Here is a 10,203-nt window from a genome sequence, read left to right as displayed (position 1 = left end):
TGTCTCCAGGTTAGCTTTCTGAAAGTACAGCTTTCACTAAAAAGCCTCTGTCACTGCTCTGTTTCACTACGGATCTTGTGGGTTTCTCACTGTTTGAAACGCTTCAGAAACTCAAACAAGATCAGCATGGCTTGACTACAGCAGGTGCAAAGCTACGTTTTCATCCCCTTGGTATCTTTCTCGCATGCCATGAATAGTGGCTGGCTCAAAGAAGGCAGACCCAAACCAGTCACTTCCTTAGCTTCTCTTACATCATGGTTTGCCTCTAGTTCCCTAGATGTGCTTTCTTTACTCAACTGGGAAGTAAAGACTGGCAGATCGAATGCTACAACTTACATGGATTTTATACCCACCTCCCACAGAATGTCCGGAGAACATGAATTTTAATGACAAGGAGTAGAAAAGGGTGAAGAAACTCCATAAGGTGCCATTTCCTCCTTCTCACTGTCCTGGAGAACTCCTGAGTACAGAATATACCAAGGTTGTCCAGGGCTTTCCATTGGAAATGCTGCGAGTGCTTTATTTTCACGTCTTTAGTATCCTGTATGTGACCCCCCAAATCCTTATCTATTTTCACTGTCTTGCAGTTTACTGATATTATAATCATCCTGCTACTGTTAGTTTCATGAACGCAAGGACTATGTTTCATGCATTCTCTCCCACACCACCCAGCGCGTCACCCTTGCACACAGTAGATGACCAGCATCAGTGACAGGTAAATCCATCACAGAGAAAGCATACATCCTGGACCTTCAGTCTGTACTAGTGTACTGGGTTGTCTTTCTTCCAAAGGGAGCCTTTTCCAGATGTAATTCTTTCCCCCAAACCAGCCTCTCTGCCATTTCCTTTAGATTTGCTCATGGCGTCACTGGCACAAAGAACTTTCCAGTCTCCCAGGTTGGATGCACCAGGAATGTCTTTGATAAGAGAAAAGTGGGTGTGGTGATACAGTAAAGGTGTTCCATGGACATTGGGATATGAAGGAGAGCTGGAAGGGCCACTTCTAGGGAAATCAGGGATCTTTTCCTCCCTTGATTTCAGAGAGAAGAAACTATACAATGGACGGAGACAGAGGATGAGTCAGGAAGAGAATATTTGGTGTCAGCACAATTGGACAGGCCATCGGTTAAGTCTGGGGTGAGCACTGGCTTGAGGAGAGGTGAGCAGGTCTGGTGTAGATGGGGTCAGGAGCTCCCCTAAGGACCAACATGATTGAAATTCACCATCCAGGGTCCTGAATCAATATGACTTCTTTAAATAAAGGTTCTATTGTTTGTAGGTGTTTGAAAAATGACTGTAGAGGCTGACTAAATTTTTTAAAAATGCATCCCAGACAACTCAAAGATGTAAGATAGATGTTCTTTGAGTAGAGTGGCCCACTTCCACAAGTTCCATTTCTAGCACAGTGGCAACGTGGTTCTTTTTCTAAAACACAGTTCCTTTGATAAAAGGTCCATTCTAAGGGGCTGGGCAGTGGTGCACCCAGTTAAGCACACATGTTACAAAGTGCAAGGACCCAGGTTGGAGTCCTGTAGGTGTCTACCTTTATCTCCCTCTCTCTATCTCCCTGTCCTCTCTTAATTTCTCTCTGTTCCATCTAGTAAAAATTAGAAAGGAAAAAAAAAATGAAGAAATGAGCCCTGGAAGCAGTGGATTCATAGTGCCAGCACCAAGGCCCAGCAATAACCCTGGTGTCAATAAAAATTAATAAATTAATAAATAATCCATTCTAGCAGGAGCTTCCAGTTCTTCCATTATAGAATTAACATGGGCAAGAAAGTCAATTATTAATTATTAGTACTCTTTATCACCATTAATAATTTTATTTTAAGAAATGTGTCCATCTATAATGCGATGGTACAGGAATTTCAGTAGTGGGTAGGGTGAGTTATATAAATATATGCATAGGTGTGAAATGAAACTCCTAAAATCTCATAGTACTGCATACCAATGTTAAATTACTTTGATAAATGCTAAATCAATTTTTAAATGATTAAAAAATATACCCACAACATATATTTTTGTTCAATCTCTTCCGGCCTTTAGCTTACAGTAAGTTAAAATTTTTTCCTTAACCATCTTACTTTTAAAAGAAAGCCAACACCAGTAGTCGGGCGGTAGTGCAGTGGGTTAAGCACAGGTGGTGCAAAGTGAGAGGACCGGCATAAGGATCCCGGTTCAAGCCCCACACTCCCCACATGCAGGGGAGTCACTTTACAGGTGGTGAAGCAGGTCTGCAGGTGTCTATCTTTCCATATCCCTCTCCTCCCCTCCTCTCTCCATTTCTCTCTGTCCTATCCAACAACGATGACATCAATAATAACTACAACAATAAAAAACAAGGGCAACAAAAAAGTGAATAAATAAATATTAAAATATAAACATTTGTATAATAAAATAAAGAAAGCAAACACACAGAAAGCTATACAAAAACAAATATAGAACTTTGGGAATTATTAAACAAAGGATACCCTTGGAAAGATAGAGACAGGCTAGAGGAATGAACTGGCCAGCCAGCATCAATATCCAGCAGAGTAGCAAGTCCAGAAGCCAGAACTCTTTCCTGCTGCACTCTCTCCCCAAATTTAGGCGTTAGAGAAAGATGACCAGATGACTCTGAACCACAATTCCACTGGGACCTGGAACTTTTGTGACCAAAAACCTTTGGTTTTGCACCATCACTGAGAAGGAAGAGAATCTGGGAAACACCTGAGGAAGTCAGGCACTATCTCCCTTATCTGAGCGGGAAAAGGGAAATGGAAGTGCACCAGGAAGTTCTAATATGTGTAGGTATGACTTAGAAAGAAAGTGAAGGTAGGGCCTTAGAAGTGAATAAAAGTGGGCATCAAGGAGTCCTGGCGGGAGTCAGGCGGTAGCGCAGCAGGTTAAGTGCACATGGAGCAAAGCACAAGGACCAGCATAAGGAACCCGGTTCGAGCCCCTGGTTCCCCACGTGCAGGGGACTCGCTTCACAGGCGATGAAGCAGGTCTGCAGGTGTCTATCTTTCTCTCCCCCTCTCTGTCTTCCCCTCCTCTTTCCATTTCTCTCTGTTCTAACAACGATGACATAGATAACAACAACAATAATAACTACAATAACAATAAAAAGACAACAAGGGCAAAAAAAAAAGAGTCCTGGGGGCATGGCTATGGAGTAGGAGCTGTTTCAGTTCGCTTCCCTGATAAACTAGAAAAAGCAACAAAAAAAGTACATGAAAGCTCAACAAAATAGACCCAGAATTTCTTCAGAAACTCACTAAGCCACATGTGAATGCAAACACATGTGGACAGGTGGGTAGAAAAAGGGTCAGTTCCTGCTACAGAAGAGAAGGCCTGGTGGCAAACTGGTGTTTGATTAGGATCTTGGTGTACTGCCCATAGACTTGAGGAACCGAACCAGCACCCTCCACTGGCTGCAGACTTCTGTGTCTGCAGAGGCACGCACTATGCTTTCCACGTGTGGTTTTGGTGTTGGCAAGTTGACTCTCTGGTCTACCCTTTTATGTCAAAAAGGCTATAAAGAAATTGATGGGAATGGAAAAGTGTTTTAGTTGTTTTAATTTTCATTTATAAAAAGGCAACACTAACAAAAACCATAGGATAAGAAGGGTACAACTCCACACAATTCTCACCACCAGAACTCCATAGCCCATCCCCTCCCCTAACAGCTTCCCTATTCTTTAACTCTCTAGGAGCATGGACCCAGGGTCATTATGGGGTGCAAAAGGTGGAAGATCTGGCTTCTGTAATTGCTTCCCCACTGAACATGGATGTTGACAGGTGGATCCATACTCCCAGTCTATCTCTCTCTTTCCCTAGTGGGTGGGGCTCTGGGGAAGCAGGGCTACAGGACACATTGGTGGGGTCGTCTGCCCAGGGAAGTCCGGTTGGCATCATGTTAGCATCTGGAACCTATTGGCACTCCACCACCCATGAAGGGCATCTTGTTTACTTCCCTGGCTTCCAGTTTCCTCATTTGCAAAATTAAAGATAGTGTTGGGAAGGTGGAAAGTGGAGCTTCTGTAATTGCTTCCCCGCTGAACATGGGCATTGACAGATTGATCCATACTCCTAGCCTGCCTGCCTCTCTTTCCCTAGTGGGGTGGTCTTCTCAACCAGAGGACAATTTATCTAAGTCTAGAGACATTTTTGTTGTCCTGATTTGAAAGAAGTAGTGCTACTTGTATCTAGGGGATAGCAACCAGGAATGCTGTTCCATCTCTTACTTTACACACACACACCCACATCTATCCCCTGCAACAAGGAATTAAGTGGCCCCAAATAGCAATAGTACCCTGACTAAGAAACTCTAGTTCTTCGGTTTGTTTATTGTTCCTTTTTTTTCCCTTAAAGTAAAACTCCCACCGTTATCTTCTTTCCCTATAGTTGATTCAGTGTCTGCTATACCAAATGGAATGGGGGGTGGTGCATGCCACTGCCAAACCGTCACTTTAAAAAGTCTTTGCAAAATGGCTATCAAGAGCTGCTGGGCAACCAGAGCCTGTGTAAAGGGCCACCCAGAAGGGAATGCCTAGAGTTCTGGAAGTGGTCTGCTTAGTGGAAAAAAGAAAAGTCGACTCACTTTCTGCCTCTTCTTTCACCTGAACAAGTCCAGTCCCTGGTACTAAATACCTTTATGACAATTGCACTCACCAAACTCAGGAATTACAGTAGCAACTGAAGCTAGTATTGAAGTAGTTTAATCGTTATCAGTTAGCCAACACTTTTTCCAGTCCGTGAAAAAATAGTAACCAAATCCCAGTGAGGAAAGAGAAAAGAAAGAAAGGATAGCTTTTTTTTTAAAGGATTTCTCGCAAATGAAAACTAGCTCCAAGTCCTTTGATCCAATGAGAGCTATACTTAAGAAGTCTTTGGATCCGCCCTCAGGGTCGCGGTGGTCCCCGGAAACTCCCAAGAGAAAGCCCCTGAGCTACAGTGCTCCCTCCCAGTCCTCTGCCGGCCTCCCAGCAGCACTCAGCAACCAGCAGAGGAGAGAATAGGAGCCTTTAACAATGAAAAAAATACTAACTTGAGTCTTATAAGCAGAAAAAGAAAGTCATGGGACATATACTCAATGGAGTACTACTCAGCAGTTAAAAATATTATAATGTAAAAAAAAAAAAGGAGTTGGGCGGTAATGCAGTGGGTTAAGCGCACATGGCGCAAAGCACAAGGACCTTTGAAAGTATCCCAGTTCGAGCCCCCAGCTCCCCACCTGCAGGGGAGTTGCTTCACAAGCGGTGAAGCAGGTCTGCAAGTGTCTATCTTTCTGTCCCCCTCTCTGTCTTCCCCTCCTCTCTCTAGTTCTCTCTGTCCTATCCAACAACGATGACAACAATAATAACTACAACAATACAACAATAAGGGCAACAAAAGGGCATAAATAAATAAATATTTTTAAAATATTATAATGTGTGCTTTGGGACTAAAAGGATGGGACTGGTAGTGATTATGATTAGTGAAATAAAGAAGTGAAGGACAACTACAGGATGATTTCATTCATATGTGGAACATAGAAAACTGAAGCACATGAACTTGGAAATAGGAAAAAAAATCTATATATAGTCAAACCAAATCTATGACCTTGGGAGAACTATAATGCTTACCATTGAAGGGAGTGGGGATAAAGAACTTTTATGGTGTGGAATAATGCCCCTATTATCTTGTAATTTTATAAATCATTACACACACACACACATACACACACAAACACACACACACACATATATATTTTTTAATTTATTTTTTATTTAAGAAAGGATTAATTAACAAAACCATAAGGTAGGAGGGGTACAACTCCACACAATTCCCACCACCCAATCTCCATATCCCACCCCCTCCCCTGATAGCTTTCCCATTCTCTATCCCTCTGGGAGTATGGACCCAGGGTCATTGTGGGTTGCAGAAGGTAGAAGGTCTGGCTTCTGTAATTGCTTCCCCACTGAACACGGTCCATACTCCCAGTCTGCCTCTCTCTTTCCCTAGTAGGGTGTGTCTCTGGGGAAGCTGAGCTCCAGGACACATTGGTGGGGTCTTCAATCCAGGGAAGCCTAGCCAGCATCCTGGTGGCATCTGGAACCTGGTGATTAAAAAGAGAGTTAACATACGAAGCCAAACAAACTGTTGAGCAATCATGGACCCAAAGCTTGGAATAGTGGAGAGGAAGTGTTAGGGGGGTACTCACTGCAAACTCTAGTGTACTTCTGCTTTCAGGTATATATTTTGCAGTAGTTTATGGATACGTGTGAACATAAGCTCTCTCTCACAGAAACTGGTGTATATCTAGGTTATGGGACTTTGTTAGAAAGTGAACCATCTGAGATGAAATTAGAGTGTACTATAAAAGGAAAGGTCTCACCCGAGTAATGAAGCTGAAGGGTTGTCATTCCACATGTGAAGTCTCTGGACACAGTCTGAGGTGAAGCATGTTGAGGTGGCAATCGTTGCGTTGGTTAGGTTGTGATCGGCGGATACAATATTATTTGGTTTGGATTGGGAGATGCATATGGGAAAGTGGGCCCTATCCAAGGGTTCCAGTACTGGGGGAAGTAGGGGCTCTATAGTGGAGATGTGAGGTTCCTGCTGTCTTAGGGTTCAAAAAGACAATCGATAGTTAATGTTATCATCACATTATTTGGTAATTGGGTTAACTTTGAAAAGTCCTTTTGTTATGGTTTGCTGTACAGTATCCAGTATCTTGTATATAGCTGTGCTATTGGATGCTTCTAATCTACTTGGTCTAGGCTTTTGAGAGAGCCCGCATATCAAATATACAGCCTATATATTAAAAAGATTCAGTTTGTGTTTTGAAAACACACATATATATATTTAGAATACCCTTGTAACCACATCCAGATTAACAACAAAAAAAAAATTGTCATTCTCCATTGGGCTCAGGAAAAACATTACTAAAATCACAGGCCTCTAGGGACATACCTAAAACAGACGTCCTAGCTTCTTCCATACAAAGACCCCTAATTTCATATGCTCTATTCCTACCTTTGGATTCCTGTTTATTATACAGTTTGTCCTTTATTATACAATCCGTCCTGCTTTATATCTTATCACCTTTCAGCCACAAAGTTGTAGCCACTACCATGATGCCATCCTGACTTCCCTGGACAGATGACCTCACCAATGTGTCCCTGAACTTGACCTCCCCAGAGTCCTACCCCACCAGGGAAAGATAGAAATAGGCTGAGGGTATGGATTCACTTGCCAATGTCCATGTCCAGTGGAGAAACCATTATAGAAGCCAGACCTTCACTTTCTGCTCCCCATAAAGAATTTTGGTCATACTCCTAGGGGGGATAGAGAATAGGGAAGCTACCAATGGAGAGGATAAGATACAGAACTCTGGTGGTGGGAACTGTATGGAATTATCCTCCTCTTATCTTGCAATCTTGTTAATCATTATTAAATCACTTAATACATTTTTAAAAAAGAACAATCTGGTTGTTATGTGCCTTGATTTATCTTAACGGTTTTTTTCCCTTTTCCTTCATGATAGGAGAAAAGAAATGTCATCCCAGAAAGTTCTCCAAATGCTCAATCCCCAAAAAAGGTTTATTATCTCTCTCCAAATATACTCATTACCTTGAATTTTATAATAACCACTTGTTTGAATTTTACAGATTTGAATCACGACAGAATAATTTGCCCAGTTCCTTAAAACTGAATGTCTTCATGGCTGTCAGATGACTCACCTGGGAGGGTACCTGTTTGCCATACACCTGGCCCAGGTTAGAGCCTGTTCTGCAAAGCACCAGATAAAGTATCAGTATTGTGGTCGGCATCTTTTTCTCTCTCACTTTTTCTTTTGTGTCTTCATCTTAAAAAGTCAGCTGCAAGTAGTTAAGCCCTGGAGATGGAGGGGGCAGGGAATCCTTAATGTCTTTTAAGTCTGTTCTATCATGAGGAACTGAGTCCCAGGGCTTACACGTGCAAAGCCATGTGCTGGACCACAGAGCAATTTTCCTGTTCTGCCTAAGTCAACATTAATTTTATAAGGCTCTTCTTCCATCCATTCCTTTCCCCTGTGATTTATTCACCAGAGAAGGCACATTTCCTCGCCTGCAGAGTTCCCCAGAGTTAGCATGTTGCTGAGGGTATAGTCACGCAGTGCAATTCACATGATCTGTTGTGTATCCTGGTGGATTCAGGTCCTGATCCGTCTTGGTTTTTACTTTTTATTGTTAGCAGCTATTGGTGTTCAGTTTCCAAAGGTTCACATTCTGTCATTTCATTTCACTGGCTGAAGTGACATTTTGAAACTGTAACTCACATACCAGAGAGTGAACCATTTGGAAGTACACTGTGCAGGTCTTTTGATGGTAGATTCACAAAAGCAATCATCACCACAGATTGTGACTGCTCTTTGTTCAGTGACTTTCCTGGACTAATTCTCTATTGTGTCTGATCAGGGAAATCACTGGCTTGGTGATCAGCTCCTCAACAGACAAGGGTTCAAATGCATGACACAAATCGATCTCAGTCTTTGCCAAGAGCTTCTATGTGCGTGTATACTGAGGCATGCTTTCAAGATTTAGGTCCCTTTATTTTGTTATTATTTTTTAGGGAGAGGGAGAGGGGGAGGGGGAGGGAGAGGGAAAGGGGGAGGGAGAGGGAGAGGCTGAGGGAGAGGGAGGGAGAAGGGGAGGGAGAGAGAGAGAGAGAGAGAGAGAGAGAGAGAGAGAGAGAGAACACAACACAACACCAAAGCTTTCTCCCATGTGCTGGGAGTTGGGTTTGAACCTGTGTTGTGCACATAACAAAACAGCACGCTATCCAACTGAGCTATTTCACCAGTCCTTTAAGTTATTATAATTAGAGAAAGGATATCTTACAAGACAGTTGTGTCAGGAGTGCCATTTCATGCCTCACCAAAATAAGTGCCAACATACCTCACTGACTGCCAAAGCTCATCTCTCTTCACTGTATATAGTGGGCCCTCAACCTCTTTTAAACCCCTTCTTCCTTCCCTATTAGTGTCCTAAGGTTCTGAGACAGACCCAGTGTATATTCCTGTTTTCACTAAGTCTGTTTCCTGGTTTTATTTCTTAAGCTCCACCTAGGAGTGAGAGCGCCTGGTATTTGTCTTTTTCCTTCTGGCTTATTTCACTTAGCACAGGCCCCTCTATCTCCCTCCGAGCCGTAGTAAAGGAGAAGTGGTCGTTTCTTCTTGTAGCTGAGTAGTATTCCCTTATGTATATAAGATAGACCATATCTTCTTCATATGCTCATTTGCTGTTGGGGACTTATCCAGACAATACAAACACACATATCCAAGGAGATATAATGTGAGGCAGGGCAGGGCAGGGCAGGGCAGTGATGTACTTGGTAGAGTACACATGTTACCATACACAAAGCCCTCAGTTTAAGGCCCTGATCCCTACCTGCGGGGGGGAGGGACTTCATGAGTGGTGAAGCAGTGCTGCAGGTGACTTCCTTTCTATTTTCTGTTAGGGGTGGAAGGCACACCCAGTTAAGCTCACATAGTATTATCTACAAGGACCCAAGCAAGGAATGGGTTTGAGCGCCCCCTACCTGCAGGAGGGAAAGCTTCACAAGCGGTGAAGCAGGACTTCAGTTCAATCTCTCTCTCTTGCTCTCTCTGTCTCTGTCTCTCTTTCCCTCCCTTCCCTCTCAATTTCTCTCTGCCCTATAAAATAAAATGGAAAAAAAGAAAGGGACAAAAATCCTCTGGGAGAAGTGGATTTGTAGAGTGGTGGCACCAAGGCCTGCAGAGGAGGGGAGAGAGAGAGGGGGGGGGGGAGATTGGGAGAGAAATACCAGTGTTCGTCACAGAGCTATACAGACTCAGATCCTTTTCAACTAAAACTCAGTCTTCCCTTCGTCTTAAGCAAGGGATAATTATCAGTCTACAGTTTGGTGGGAGTGTCTTTTCATGTCTTAACAGAGGGAGTGGTAGTCCTAGAAATGACAGTGTCCTTCTACATTCCCAGAAATGAATTGTGGCTTTTCAAATACCTTACTGTAGTTTTTGTTCTAAAGCTTTTCCTTTCGAGTGTGCTTATTTGGACAACAACTTTCTCTTCTTTTAATTAGTGTTTTATTTTTATTTAAAATGTTAAAGATCTATTTTTATTGAGCAAATGTTGTAAAGCAAGAACTATAGATGTCTCAAGGATACAATTTCACATTGTCCGAAAATATGTATCAGCACACCTTCCCCCCTGCCCA

This window comes from Erinaceus europaeus, chromosome X, assembly GCF_950295315.1.
Source record: "Erinaceus europaeus chromosome X, mEriEur2.1, whole genome shotgun sequence".
In the NCBI taxonomy this organism is placed as follows: Eukaryota; Metazoa; Chordata; class Mammalia; order Eulipotyphla; family Erinaceidae; genus Erinaceus; species Erinaceus europaeus.
This window is presented reverse-complemented; position numbering follows the sequence as displayed.